Here is a 15,432-nt window from a genome sequence, read left to right as displayed (position 1 = left end):
ATGATCATTTGTTGTTAAATTAAAATCATAATGGAGAATTGTAAAAAGGGGAATAATTTAAGTATGTCATGGATAGACTACAAAAATGCAGTTGACAGTATCCCACATTTATGAATAAAAGAGTGCTTAAAAATGTATAAGATATACCCTACACTGAATGACCATGAAACAGTGGCAAACCACTTTGCTGTTAAGCCACGACAAAGGATAAACTATTATTTGGTGGTAAAAATTCAAAGGGGAATATTCCAGGGTGACTGTCTGTCACCACTGCTCCTTTGTCTTGCTCTTAACCCATTAAGCTGTCTACTTAACATATTAGGTCATGGCTACAATTTTTCTACTCTTTGAAAACAACAAAGTGTAAAAACTTCTCATCTTCTTTTTGTAGATGATTTCAAACTGTATAGTTAATTAGAAGAGGAACTGACAACACAACTGCAAGTGGTCAAAACTTTTTCAGATAATAGAATAATGTCATTTGGTAGGGTGGTCATGGTGGTTCAGAAGTTAGCATTGCTGCCTCTCAGCAAGAGGCTTTCTGGTTCACTCCTTGGCTGGGGTGCCTTCTGTGCGGAGTCTGCATGTCCTCCTTGTGGTCGTTTGGGTTTCCTCCGGGTGCTCCGGTTTCCTCCCACATCCCAAAGATATGCTGTAGGTGGATTGGACACTATAAATTGGCTCTAGGTGTGAATACGTGCATGTGTGAGCCTCCTGTGGAAGGCTGGCAACTCGACACCGTAAAAACTCCACTGCCAATCACGAGCGGACAGGTGATTTGCTGTGGTGACCCCTAACCAGGAAAAAGCCGAAAGAAGAAGAAGAAGAAGAATGTCATTTGGTCTTGATAAATGTGCAAAAGTAATCTTTAAAGCAGGAAAGCTGCAGCACCAAGAAAACATCAGTTTGGGACAGGAATGTGATATAAAAGAACTTGAATAAGAAGGAGTGTATAAATATTTGGTAACTGATTAAGGATCAACAATAAAACATGAACACATGCAAATAAAATTTAGTAAGGAATATTTTAGAAGACTAAAATTAAGACTGAAAAAAGCGCTGACATCTAGGAACAAAGTCCAAGTTATAGACCAATTTGCTCTTCCTGTCCTAACTTATAGTTTTGGAGTGACTGGCTGGCCCCAACGTGTGTTGGATTGGTTGGACAGGAAAACAAGAAGGATGTTTCATGTTCATCAAATGATTTATAAAAATCAGTGTATACCAAGACTATATATTCCCCTTTCTGAAGGAGGTCTGGCCTCCTCGAAAGTGATTAAATGTATAGAGTTGCAATAATGGGACTGCATACATATCTGCTGACCTCACAAGACCCAAATGAAGTGAAAGTTTTGAAATACGAGAATAAATCTAAGATGATTTTCCTGCTTAGTTTAGCAGGAAATCAAACCAGAAGTTGATAAAAATCAGGCAGCTGAATGTGCCAAAAACCAAAAGAAAGAATATAAGGTGAAGGACCAGATGAGAAAGCAAGAAATGTAGAAAATGTAGAAATACATGTGCAAGTATAGAAAACTCTTGGAACAACCTCATGTTGATCAGGGTTAAACACATGAATGGTTAAGGAGAGGTGGATTTAAACCAAAACCAGCTTGGTATATGGGCATCCTGAGGCAATGTAGAAATTGCTTCAAGTTTACTGATACCCAGTTAATTTTCAAACTGATATGTTATGTGAGAGCTATATTTACACAATTTCACTGGAGGCAAAGCTCTCACATAAAAGTACTCCTAATGTCAATAAGGTTGTCAGTAGTTCATAGGTTCATAGGTTCATACTAGGCTATCTGCCCTAGGGCATTTATAAGCCTAGCCAGAGTTGTGTGGCTTTCACAACCCCTTAAGTTGAAGAATACTAAACCCATTAGTTTGCCGTGCCTCTGTCCAGCAGTGATACAGAGATGATCCCTGGGGTAAACCTACGATTTCCCATCCACTGGTCAAGATTCCTCTTGAACAGAGCCAGCGAGGTGCTCTGTCTCACATGGACTCGGATTCTGTTCCACAGCATAGGGAGTCTCTGGGTGATGAATCTGTCCCTCCAGCACGTCCTATTTATATCCGTGTTGAGGTTTAAGTCTCTTGCTCTTGTGGCTCTGGTGGATTTGGATTTTTTGAGGTGGAGCATGTCCATTAAATCCAGGTTGGACATGGCCTTGTATGTCAGGACAGGTCACCTCTGAGCAGATGGTATGCGACTGAATAGAGCTGGAGTTTCTTCAGTCGGGCAGCATATGGCATATTTTTGAGCCCCTTTATCCTTTTGGTGAGGAACTTTTGGGGTCTTTCCAATTGCTGCAGGTGTCGGGTAAGATACATTCCAAATGGGGCATTGTACTCAATCATTGGTCTGATAAGTGAAGAGTACAGGGGAACAATGACCTCCCTTGATCTGGATGTGAATCCCTTCATAGTCAGGTGGGCAATGTAGAAGGTCCTCCTAACCACTTTGGCAATGTGAGTGTCAAAAGAAAGGTTACTGTCAACTTGGGTCCCCAGGTCCCTGATAACCTCTTCTGTGCTTAATGGATTGCCACCTATGTGGTAACTTGGGGTTACCTTGTTTTTACCAAAGGGTATGACTATACATTTTTTGGCGTTTAGCTTAAGGCCATGGCTCTGGCACCAGTAATCCATTTCTATGAGACCTTTCTGAAGGATATCTGTGTCTGATGGATTTTCAACTATGGCGCCCAGTTTGCAGTCATCTGCAAACTTTGTCAGCCACAATCTTCCTATGTTTGCCTGCACTTCTGAAAAGTAGATGCCGAACAAGAGGGGCCCAGGACTGAGCCCTGTGGGACACCGCTTGTGACTGGCTTGGAGTCTGACATGGCACCAGCAACTCTAACCCTGTGGGTTCTGTCCTTGAGCCAGTTTGCAACCCATCTTGTGACATATGGGTTTACATTTAAGCTGGTGAGCTTTTCTATGATACCCGAGTGGGGTATTGTGTCGAAAGCTTTTGCAAGGTCAAGGTAAGCTGTGTGAACTGCCTTACCCTCATCAATGGCCTTGGTGACTGTTTCAAAAAAGTCGACCAAGTTCAAGAGGCATGATCTGCCCTTGACAAAGCCGAATTGGGTAGGATCCAATGTCTGTAGGTCCCCTATGTCTTTATTTATGAGTTCCATTATGATCCTCTCCATAGCTTTGCAGACCAGGCTTGTTAAGCTTATGGGGCGGTAATTACCAGGGTCCATAGAAGCACCGCCTTTGTGGAGTGGGACCACAGTTGCCGTACGCCACTCTTTGCACGTATCCTGTGGTAAGGCAAAGATTAAACAGCAGCCTTATGTGTGGGATTAGTTCCTCATTGAGTTCGTGTAGCACACAGCCGGGGACACCATCCGGTCCCATTGATGCTGTGTTTTTAGCTTTAGAGAGAGCAGCTCTCACCTGGGCATTTGAGATGATTGGGAGGCTACACTCTGCTGGGATAGATATTTCTCCTTTTGGGGGGGGGGGGAGAAATTTTCACTGAACCTGTCTGCCAGTATGTTTGCAATGTCTGTGGGTTCAGTGATTTTTGTATCATTTTGGACTAATTCTGAGCATATCTGGGAGTTTCCACCCAGATTTCTAACATAGCTAAAGAAGGCCTTATGATTGTCTTTTGAGTCCTTGGCGATTTTTCTCTCAGAGTTGGCCTTGGATGATTTTATGTGTGATCGTAGTTTTTTACTAGTATTGATCAGAGATGTCTTCCCTTTTAGGGATTTTGCTCTATCTTGTAGTAGCTTTCTCCTCTTGTTGTAAAGTTTGTTTATGGCTGGGGTCCACCAGATCAGGCGCTTGCCTTTGGTGGAAAGGGTCTTGATTTTATTTGGGATTGCTTGATCCATGCAATCCTGGAGGTGCTCGTAGAAAGCATTTGTAAGGGATTCAGCAGCGTGGGTTGTGGTTTCCAATGGCTCAGGGGCCTTGAAGGATACCACACCAGTCTTAAGAAGTGTGAAGTTGGCTTTTGAGAAGTTCTTCACTGTGGTCTTTTTTGTTGGGGGTGGGGGCGGGATGTGGATCTCCAGTGAGATTAGTTTATGGCCTGATCTCACCAATGAGGGATATACTTCCGGTGTGGAGCATTTTGGCCCCATGTTTGTGATGATCAGGTCTAGTATATTTTCTCCTCTTGTGGGAATGGTGACAAGTTGTTCCATAGCATTTGAGTTTATGAACTCCAGGAACCTTTGGGCTAGGGTATTGGGGCTTGAGTAATGTTCCCAGTCTATGCTTGGGTAGTTGAAGTCACCCAATATGATGGTGTTTGGAGAGACATTTATACTCTCCAGTGTCTTCAGGAAGGCTGTGTGGGGTTCCTGAGTTTGAGAGGGTGGCCTGTAACATGCTACAAACTGTAGAGCAGTTTTGCCTATGGTTAATTGCACCTGAATGGTCTCTGATGCTTCGTGAGTTGCCACCAGCCTGGAGGTGTGGGTATCCTTGATGAATATGGATACACCCCCTCCTTTTGTGGTACGGTCCGGGTTTTGGGGCCGGAATGCATGATATGAGGTAAAACCTGATAGTGCCGGGGTGCTCTCAGGAGCCTTGAACCAGGTTTCAGTCACAGCACAGACATCGATGTTCTCCATATTGAGGAGGGCTTCGAGGGCATGCATCTTGAGATTTAGACTTCTGGCATTGAGCAGCATTACCCTTAGTTTTTTTCCATTATTGTTTTCTAGGGCGGTGGGTTTAGAATTTGAGCCTTGTCTAAAAAAGGCACTATGGGGGTGGCAAGAGCCTTTGCCAATGTCCGGAAACCCAGGGGTGACAGGTGCAAGCCGTCCCTTGCGAAGCAGCGTGGCTTGTCAAGCATGTCATTCCAGGCCGACAGACATTGGATCCCCTTAGAATGACACCAAAAATTAAGCCAATTATTAAAACTGATCATTTTGTCTCTGTATTGTGGCATCATTCTTGGTGAAGGTAGGATAGTGCTCAGGGTCAGGGTCATACCAGCCTGGGCTACATAATCTGAGAGCTCCTTTATGTCTCTTTTCATGTAGTCCAGGGAGGTACGTCTCAGGTCATTCACACCGGCATGGACAATGACTTATCATACTTGTACTTGCTGTGGAGTGACCTGAGTGCTTGTGTTATGTGGTGGATTCTAGCGCCCGACAGGCAGCTTACTGTGACCCTCTCCTTGTTCAGTCTGGTGAGTGGGACGTCAGTGTGTCTGACTATGGAGTCACCTATGACAAGTGTGTCTGGCATTGTCTTTGGCCTTAAGGGCTGTGACTGATTTGCACACTGACTTTGTGATCTATGTGTTGCTTGTGTTATGTCATGAGGTGGCAGTTGTTTGGGTGTCTGCTTTGGAGGCCTCTGCTGTTTTGGTAGATTTTTGATCAGTGCCTCCGAGTATGTCTTTGTGTGTTTATGTGTTTGATTTGTACTTGTGATAGTTCTATGTGAGACTGGGATTATGGTGTGTGTGGTTACCTTCTCCTCCTGACTGGTTTTGCCAGTCCTGAGTTGAGAGAGCTCAGCCTCCAGTTTGGATATATAGTTGCGTCTCTCGCATGTATTTGTGTTTTGTGGGAGGAGGAGAGGATTGTCTGTGTACATGAGGCAATTGTAACATTGCCTCAATATTCCCAGATTCACCAGCTGAGCAGGAGAGGACGCTAGCAACTGACCCTTTGACATGCTAGAAGAAATGAAAAAGTTTGCTGTGTAACTGAGTCAGAAAGGACCTATAGGGAAGTGGGTACTCAAGGGGGTTTTAAGCTAGTGAAGTACTTTGTATAATATAGAAGTGCTTTACCTGACTAAAAAATGCTTTAGGAAGAAGTGCTGAGCTTTACAGATAGAGAATAGACTGTTTACATTACAAGTAGAGCAGTTCTAAGGGAAAAAATGAAGAGCAGACTTTACGGAGCCAGAAATAGTTTAACCTTGTTTAACCGGCGCTGCCCGATGGTGCTCTAGTGGCAACTCCGTGCTAAATGCAGAAAAGGCAATAAGTCAGTAGTACAGGCTAGCACACTTTAGTGGGCAGCCAAACAATTAAATTAAACAGCAAACAAACACTTTTCGACTTAAATTAGACTAATTTCGACTAAAATGTACTTTTAAGTGCAGATAAAAAATGCAGTAAATAACTATGAAAACAGTTAAAGCTTGCTCTAGGTAAGCAGTAGAAGGTAAAACAAATATAAAAAACAGCAGGATATATGCTGCACCCATCACACACAATTCAAAATAAACACATAGACCCACATATGCTGAGGTACTTAAATGTAACCTTCCTAAACCCCAAAGACCCCTTAAATTAATTACACAAAATAAATACCCTCAGCAGCCCCAAATGCACTCTTTCAAAACAACAACCACATCAACACATACAGTCTCATCTCATGGAGCCTGTACTTCTAAGCCCATAAGGCAAGCCACCACCACACAATCTAACATTCTGGTCATTGGAGACTCCATTGTGAGACACACTGATGTTCCTCTCATCAGGCTGAGTAAGGCGAAAGTCACGGTCAGTTGCTTTTCGAGGACTAGGATCCACCACATTAAGCATGCACTGAAATCATTGGACCACAAGTACCAGTATAACTCAGTCATATTCCATGTGGGAGTAAATGACCTGAGACATACCTTCCTAGACTATATGAACAGAGACATCATGTTGGTCTCAGAATATGTACCCCAGACTGGCATGAACCTAGCACTGAGCAGCATTTTACCCTCTCCAAGGATGATGCCACAATACGAACAAAAGATGAATGACTTTAATAATTGGCTTAGTTTTTGGTGTCATTCTGAGTGGGTGCAATATTTGTCAGCATGGAAGGGGATGGTCAACAGACCATGCTGCTTTGCCAGGGATGGTCTGCACATCTCTCCTCTAGGTTTTCAAGTATTCGCTAAAACACTGTCTTTACCCATAGTGCCTTTTTAGGCAATGCCAAGCTGAAAGTACTTCCAACATAGCAAATCAAAACCAAGAAAATCTAAAGGTATTACTGCTCAATGCTAGGAGTTTAAACAAAAACCTCTCTCTCTAGAAGCACACTTCACCCTAAAGAATGTTGATGTCTGGGCTGTCAGTGAGACATGGTTTAAAGTCGCTGAGAGCATGCTAACAGTTCAAGGTTATAATGCCTTCTACACATTTAGACCAGCTACTACACAGACATGGATTAAAGTTGAAGGTGTCGATTTACATAAAAAATAATTATACTTCAAGGCTGGTCATACAGAGCAATGCAGTCGAGCTACTCCATGTTCAAATCATTTTAAGCAAAATCCAATATCACTTCCATGCAAGCTATAGGTCCTCCTCTATGACTCAGGAAATCTACACCATGTATTTAAACTTACTGGAAACACTCACCATCCAACCCAATACCATTTTCATGGGTGACCTTAATTACCCATTATTAACTGGGAATCCTGAATGACACCAAATGTGCAAGGACAGAGATTTCTGGATTTTGTAAACACAAACTCCTTGGACCAGATTGTCAATACACCAACCACAGGTGCAAACATACTGGATCTGGTCCTCACTAATATGGGAGAGTTCTGCACACCCCCTAGTGTAATGACTTCCTCATAAGGTCAGACCACAAAATGGTCTCCATTGATGTAAAAATAAAATCTGGACCACCAGCTAACCCTGGAATATTCATGTACTACTCTAAGGCTAACTTCCTGCTATTAAGTGATAACCTGACAAAATTTCACGTCCCCATAAACCCTGAGAACGTTGTTGCCTATGCAGAACTGTTCACAGAAACCCTATTTAAGCATGTTACTAGCTGCAAAGATGCAGCTGCACCCACCAGGAAGAAGTACAGAACTAACTCAAAAAACAAGTCACCCTGGTGGAATCACAAAATCCATAGACTGTATAAGAGAAGTAAGAAAATCATTGCAGAATTTTGGAGGTGCAGCACTAAGCAGGTCAATGGCACTCTCATCTAACTAAACAAAAATGTAGTCCAGGAGGTGCGTCTCAGGTCATTCACACCGGCATGGACAATGACTTATCATACTTGTACTTGCTGTGGAGTGACCTGAGTGCTTGTGTTATGTGGTGGATTCTGGCCCGACAGGCAGCTTACTGTGACCCTCTCCTTGTTCAGTCTGGTGAGTGGGACGTCAGTGTGTCTGACTATGGAGTCACCTATGACAAGTGTGTCTGGCATTGTCTTTGGCCTTAAGGGCTGTGACTGATTTGCACACTGACTTTGTGATCTATGTGTTGCTTGTGTTATGTCATGAGGTGGCAGTTGTTTGGGTGTCTGCTTTGGAGGCCTCTGCTGTTTTGGTAGATTTTGATCAGTGCCTCCGAGTATGTCTTTGTGTGTTTATGTGTTTGATTTGTACTTGTGATAGTTCTATGTGAGACTGGGATTATGGTGTGTGTGGTTACCTTCTCCTCCTGACTGGTTTTGCCAGTCCTGAGTTGAGAGAGCTCAGCCTCCAGTTTGGATATATAGTTGCGTCTCTCGCATGTATTTGTGTTTTGTGGGAGGAGGAGAGGATTGTCTGTGTACATGAGGCAATTGTAACATTGCCTCAATATTCCCAGATTCACCAGCTGAGCAGGAGAGGACGCTAGCAACTGACCCTTTGACATGCTAGAAGAAATGAAAAAGTTTGCTGTGTAACTGAGTCAGAAAGGACCTATAGGGAAGTGGGTACTCAAGGGGGTTTTAAGCTAGTGAAGTACTTTGTATAATATAGAAGTGCTTTACCTGACTAAAAAATGCTTTAGGAAGAAGTGCTGAGCTTTACAGATAGAGAATAGACTGTTTACATTACAAGTAGAGCAGTTCTAAGGGAAAAAATGAAGAGCAGACTTTACGGAGCCAGAAATAGTTTAACCTTGTTTAACGGCTGCCCGATGGTGCTCTAGTGGCAACTCCGTGCTAAATGCAGAAAAGGCAATAAGTCAGTAGTACAGGCTAGCACACTTTAGTGGGCAGCCAAACAATTAAATTAAACAGCAAACAAACACTTTTCGACTTAAATTAGACTAATTTCGACTAAAATGTACTTTTAAGTGCAGATAATAAAAATGCAGTAAATAACTATGAAAACAGTTAAAGCTTGCTCTAGGTAAGCAGTAGAAGGTAAAACAAATATAAAAAACAGCAGGATATATGCTGCACCCATCACACACAATTCAAAATAAACACATAGACCCACATATGCTGAGGTACTTAAATGTAACCTTCCTAAACCCCAAAGACCCCTTAAATTAATTACACAAAATAAATACCCTCAGCAGCCCCAAATGCACTCTTTCAAAACAACAACCACATCAACACATACAGTCTCATCTCATGGAGCCTGTACTTCTAAGCCCATAAGGCAAGCCACCACCACACAATCTAACATTCTGGTCATTGGAGACTCCATTGTGAGACACACTGATGTTCCTCTCATCAGGCTGAGTAAGGCGAAAGTCACGGTCAGTTGCTTTTCGAGGACTAGGATCCACCACATTAAGCATGCACTGAAATCATTGGACCACAAGTACCAGTATAACTCAGTCATATTCCATGTGGGAGTAAATGACCTGAGACATACCTTCCTAGACTATATGAACAGAGACATCATGTTGGTCTCAGAATATGTACCCCAGACTGGCATGAACCTAGCACTGAGCAGCATTTTACCCTCTCCAAGGATGATGCCACAATACGAACAAAAGATGAATGACTTTAATAATTGGCTTAGTTTTTGGTGTCATTCTGAGTGGGTGCAATATTTGTCAGCATGGAAGGGGATGGTCAACAGACCATGCTGCTTTGCCAGGGATGGTCTGCACATCTCTCCTCTAGGTTTTCAAGTATTCGCTAAAACACTGTCTTTACCCATAGTGCCTTTTTAGGCAATGCCAAGCTGAAAGTACTTCCAACATAGCAAATCAAAACCAAGAAAATCTAAAGGTATTACTGCTCAATGCTAGGAGTTTAAACAAAAACCTCTCTCTCTAGAAGCACACTTCACCCTAAAGAATGTTGATGTCTGGGCTGTCAGTGAGACATGGTTTAAAGTCGCTGAGAGCATGCTAACAGTTCAAGGTTATAATGCCTTCTACACATTTAGACCAGCTACTACACAGACATGGATTAAAGTTGAAGGTGTCGATTTACATAAAAAATAATTATACTTCAAGGCTGGTCATACAGAGCAATGCAGTCGAGCTACTCCATGTTCAAATCATTTTAAGCAAAATCCAATATCACTTCCATGCAAGCTATAGGTCCTCCTCTATGACTCAGGAAATCTACACCATGTATTTAAACTTACTGGAAACACTCACCATCCAACCCAATACCATTTTCATGGGTGACCTTAATTACCCATTATTAACTGGGAATCCTGAATGACACCAAATGTGCAAGGACAGAGATTTCTGGATTTTGTAAACACAAACTCCTTGGACCAGATTGTCAATACACCAACCACAGGTGCAAACATACTGGATCTGGTCCTCACTAATATGGGAGAGTTCTGCACACCCCCTAGTGTAATGACTTCCCTCATAAGGTCAGACCACAAAATGGTCTCCATTGATGTAAAAATAAAATCTGGACCACCAGCTAACCCTGGAATATTCATGTACTACTCTAAGGCTAACTTCCTGCTATTAAGTGATAACCTGACAAAATTTCACGTCCCCATAAACCCTGAGAACGTTGTTGCCTATGCAGAACTGTTCACAGAAACCCTATTTAAGCATGTTACTAGCTGCAAAGATGCAGCTGCACCCACCAGGAAGAAGTACAGAACTAACTCAAAAAACAAGTCACCCTGGTGGAATCACAAAATCCATAGACTGTATAAGAGAAGTAAGAAAATCATTGCAGAATTTTGGAGGTGCAGCACTAAGCAGGTCAATGGCACTCTCATCTAACTAAACAAACAACTTAGAGGACAAATAAAGTCTACCAAAGCCAAATTTGAGGTAAATTTGGCCTCCCAAGTCAAGGACAACCACAAGGCATTCTTTAGCTGTGTCTGCAACCTCAAAGGTAATACACAATTGTGTGCAGAGTTCATTCTTAATGGAGTCACCTATACTGAGCCAGAAGATATACCAAAGCTACTGGCCATCAAATTCAGCTCCAACGTTGCCCCTCTCTTCCCCTCAACCTTCTCAAAGGAAATGCCATCAAATATAACTCCCCCTGCTATAACTAGTTAACAGGTTCTTAATGCTCTCTCTCTCAGGCCATGAACACTGCATAAGTGGGCACAGACAATATCCCAGGATGCCTTCTAAACAACATGAAACATGACCTATCCAGCCCTCTGGAATTGTTATTTAACTGTAGCCTCCAAGCAGGCTTCATGCCTCATGAATGGAGAACAGCAACAGACATCCCCCTGCACAGAGGCGGGCCATCTACAGACCCTGGAAACTACAGACTCATAAGTCTCACTAGTCTCATACGCAAAGCCATGGGAAGAATTATCATGAAAATGATCAATAATGATATAGTAAACCTCCAGAAACTGGAACCAGCCAGCCCAGTTTGGTTTTATCAAGCGGCAAGTAATGTGAGCCCAACCTGGTGGACATCTTTGTGAAGGTCACTAAAGCAATGGATGAGGGCAAAATGATTCACACTGCCTACCTTGACCTGGCCAACGCATTTGACACAATACCCACTCTGGCATTGTTGACAAACTCAAGAGGTTAGGTACAAACCTGTATGTCACACAGTGGATAGCCAAATGGCTTACAGTTAGGACATAGGAAGTTAGAACTGGGTAGTTCACGTCTAGAAAGAGGCCAGTCGCAAGTGGAGTCCCTCAGGGATCGGTCCTTGGACCACTCCTTTTTGGCATTTACTTCTCTGACATTAAGGCCAATGTCAATGGTCTCTGGCTGACTAAATTTGCAGATAATTACAAATTAGGGTCTGTCACTGAATCCCACACTAACACAAATGTTCTCTAGGAAAAGCTGACACAGACAAATAACTACTGTCAGAGCCATGGACTAAAACTAAATGCCAAGAAATGCATAATGGTATCCTTCAGGAAGTCATCCACCCCTGGTAACTATCATATTGACAACACAGCCCTTAGAGTAGACCCAGTAGTTAGGGACTTAAGGACACACATAGACAGTGATCTATCCTTTGACCATCATGTTTCTACAGAAGTGAGGAAATCATTTGATGCTGTGCAATTAATAAACAAAGTTATGGCATCTAGGTCCAAGGAAGTAATTGTTCCACTGTACTCAGCTTTCATCAGACCTGTCACTGAATACAGTGTCCCCTTTGGTATGTACCTAACCAGGCATATCCAGCAAATGGAATGTCCACAGAGATTCCTCACTAAAAGAATACAGGGGATACGTAAAATGTCCTGTGCAGACCACCTCAAGGCCCTGTCCCTGTATTCTGTCTCCTATAGGCTGTTGAGAGGAGATATATGTCTGGCATACAGGGCATGGTGAGACCCCACCCTGATGGACCTCCTGCATATCTTCAAAACAAATAGTGCCAGAATTACCCATTCTAAAGACTTAAACATTGCCTGTAATATAAACAGGACCTATTGGAGAGGAAGGCATGTATCCCAGAGACTACCCCTTCTCTGGAACAGGCTTACCATCCATGTGAAGCAGAGTTCCTCCCTAACTCAATTCAAGTGTAACTTGGACAATTGGATGGGGAAGAAGAAATTCATCCCTGGTTTGGCACCTGTGTCTCTAATGGACACATGCAGCTTGTAAATGGTTCATCTCCCAAGTGCCTGCTTGTAAAGTTTAATCTCCCAAGCCCATGCTTATACTTGTCAGTGGTACCAGAACTTGTCAGAGATTTGGAATGCATGGCTAGGCTTAAAAAGGCCCTTGTGGTCATAAGCGGAGTACACACCTATGAACCTTTGTAGTTTGCTTTAGTATAGTTCTTAACAGTTATGAGTTTAGTTGGGTTTTCTATGAATACTTTTATTCTGAGAGAGACAGCTTTGTGGTACAACTTCACCAATGAGGATGTTATGGGGGAGGGGTGTGCAATACTCTTCTATGTTGGTGAGTACCAGGTCCAATGTGTTTGATCCTCTGGCTGGACAGTGCACTATTTAGTCCAGGGTGTTTATTTATTTATTTATGACATTTGTTAACTGGGTTTGTCCATCTGGGCTTCTGGCCCATTTTCAGTGGAGACCCGAGGAGAAAAGCTCAGTAGTACATTTATAAACAAGTACAATTTTAAACAATATTGATATAATAGCAGTTATAGCAAAACAATGCACGTATGTTAGGGTACATGCATAAAGTTAAAGTTGCATTAAAATGAAGCTTAGTGACATAAATTTACATTGATATAGTTCAATAGGTCAACAATAAAAAATGTTGTTTGTATAAAATTATGCAAATGCATAGTAGACACATTGGAGAGTGCGGTGTAATGAGGTACTAAGTATGGACCTTTTGAGGGTACATAAAGGGAAGGAACACTAGGTGGGGTCGTGGCAAGGACAGGTCCTGGAATTGAGAAAATAAGCTTTTAGTTCATTTTTAAAGTGTGAGGTGTGGGAGATTGAACGTTAAGTCAAGGGGAAGTTTGTTCCAAGCATGGGCAAGGGAGTGTTTGTAGAGTAGTTTGCCTACTGACCTTTTTGGGTGGTAGCCATCAAGTAATTGTTGGTTAGAAGTATGGAGGGTCCGGGACTGAATGTTTGTGTTGATAAAGCCCAGGAAGCTCTGTGCCTGTGAGTTACAGGCAGTTTACATCTCCAAGCCTATAGAGGAGTAGTTAAAGTCTCCCATGAATAGGGTATCTAGTTGGATGGTGAGCACTTCTAGCAGGTCTAGCTAAGAGTTGTGAGCTTCATGGGTCATAGGAGGGCAACATGTAGCTGGCCATGACATGGAAGGGGAACCTTGTCTATGGATACTTGGATGTGGATGAACTCCTGGGCATCATCCTGTTTAACTAACCTAAGGTTGTATTTGCTGCTAACATAGATTGAGAAACCTTCAGCTTTAGCTCTCGTCTGTGCTGCTGCTTGTCTAAATGTGTGGAAGACACTGACTGTAGCTTCCATCACTGGAGTACTTTCTGTGACTTCAGACTAAGTCTCAGTAACAGCACAGATGTCTACATTCTGAAAGGTGAGGAGAGCTTGTAAGGTGTGGAGTTTCCTGCTCTGGCTCCAAGGATTGAGCAATAACACCTTAAGGTTGTTTTGAGTTATTGTTTTTCCTATGTTGGCAGTTTTGTCACTTTGACATTGCCTAAAAGGATCTAAGGTGATGGATAAAGTTTTAGCCAATATCCAGAAGCCCAGGGTCAGGGCAGATGCAGATCATCTTTGTCAAAGGAAATCAAAGTGGCCTGTAAACGATGTCCTCCCATGCTGACTGATATTTGGTTCCTCTGGAGTGACACCAGAAACTAAGCCTGATTGTCTTTCTACTGGTGTGCCACTGCTACAGGTGGTACAATGCATCTTGAGCTAGGGCAGCCAGCAGCCTCCACCCCCTCTCTTCTATACATTAATCTCTCTCTCTCCCCCATCCTCTATAGATACCTCCTTTTGACTAGCACCCACCTTTCCCTTGTTGTACTCCAACTGACTCACTCTCTAATCAGCCTGCTATATTAGGCCTGTCCGCTAGGTGGCACCCTTTACCCAGCCACATCCCCTTCTTATCCTCTATAACATAGCTTCTTCTTCTTCTTCTTTCAGCTTTTCCCGGTTAGGGGTCGCCACAGCGGATCACCTTGTCCGCACATTGAATGGCAGTGGAGTTTTACGGTGTCAAGTTGCCAGCCCGGCGCCCAACCTTCCACAAAAGGCACACTCACATGCACACCTAGGGCCAATTTAGAGTGTCCAATCCACCTGCAGCATGTCTTTGGGATGTGGGAGGAAACCGGAGCACCCGGAGGAAACCCACGCGACCACAGGGAGGACATGCAGACTCCGCACAGAAGGCACCCCTGCCGAGGATCGAACCGGAGAACCTCTTGCTGTGAGGCAGCAATGCTAACCACTGCACCACCGTGGCCGCCCTATCCTCAATAACATAGCTACTTACCTTATTTCCCCTGTTGTACCTGCATTGCTATCCAGTTCCCCCAGCTTACCCCTTTACTACTTCTGTCTGCTAATATTACCTTTTCTCGGCTCACTTCTCACTAGCCTTTACCACATCTGACGTTTACAACTTACCTTAACAGATCAGTCCTGCTGATTGTCTTCTACTGATCCAGTCTCTGTTTCTACCCGTTCCATTCGCCCCATGGGCTCACTCCACTCCTCTCCCTATCCCAATTCCCACCCACCCCCAGGGGTCCTACTCTTATACTTACTAGCCACACCTCCTACTTTTCCCATAACTCTCTACACAATTCCCATTGGACTTCTTCTCAATTATCTCTCATCTCTTACTACTCCCCT

Source organism: Protopterus annectens, chromosome 2.part0, assembly GCF_019279795.1.
Source record: "Protopterus annectens isolate FY-2018-M chromosome 2.part0, PAN1.0, whole genome shotgun sequence".
Taxonomy (NCBI): domain Eukaryota; kingdom Metazoa; phylum Chordata; order Ceratodontiformes; family Protopteridae; genus Protopterus; species Protopterus annectens.
The sequence above is the reverse complement of the archived record's forward strand: the minus strand, read 5'-3'. Positions refer to the sequence as shown.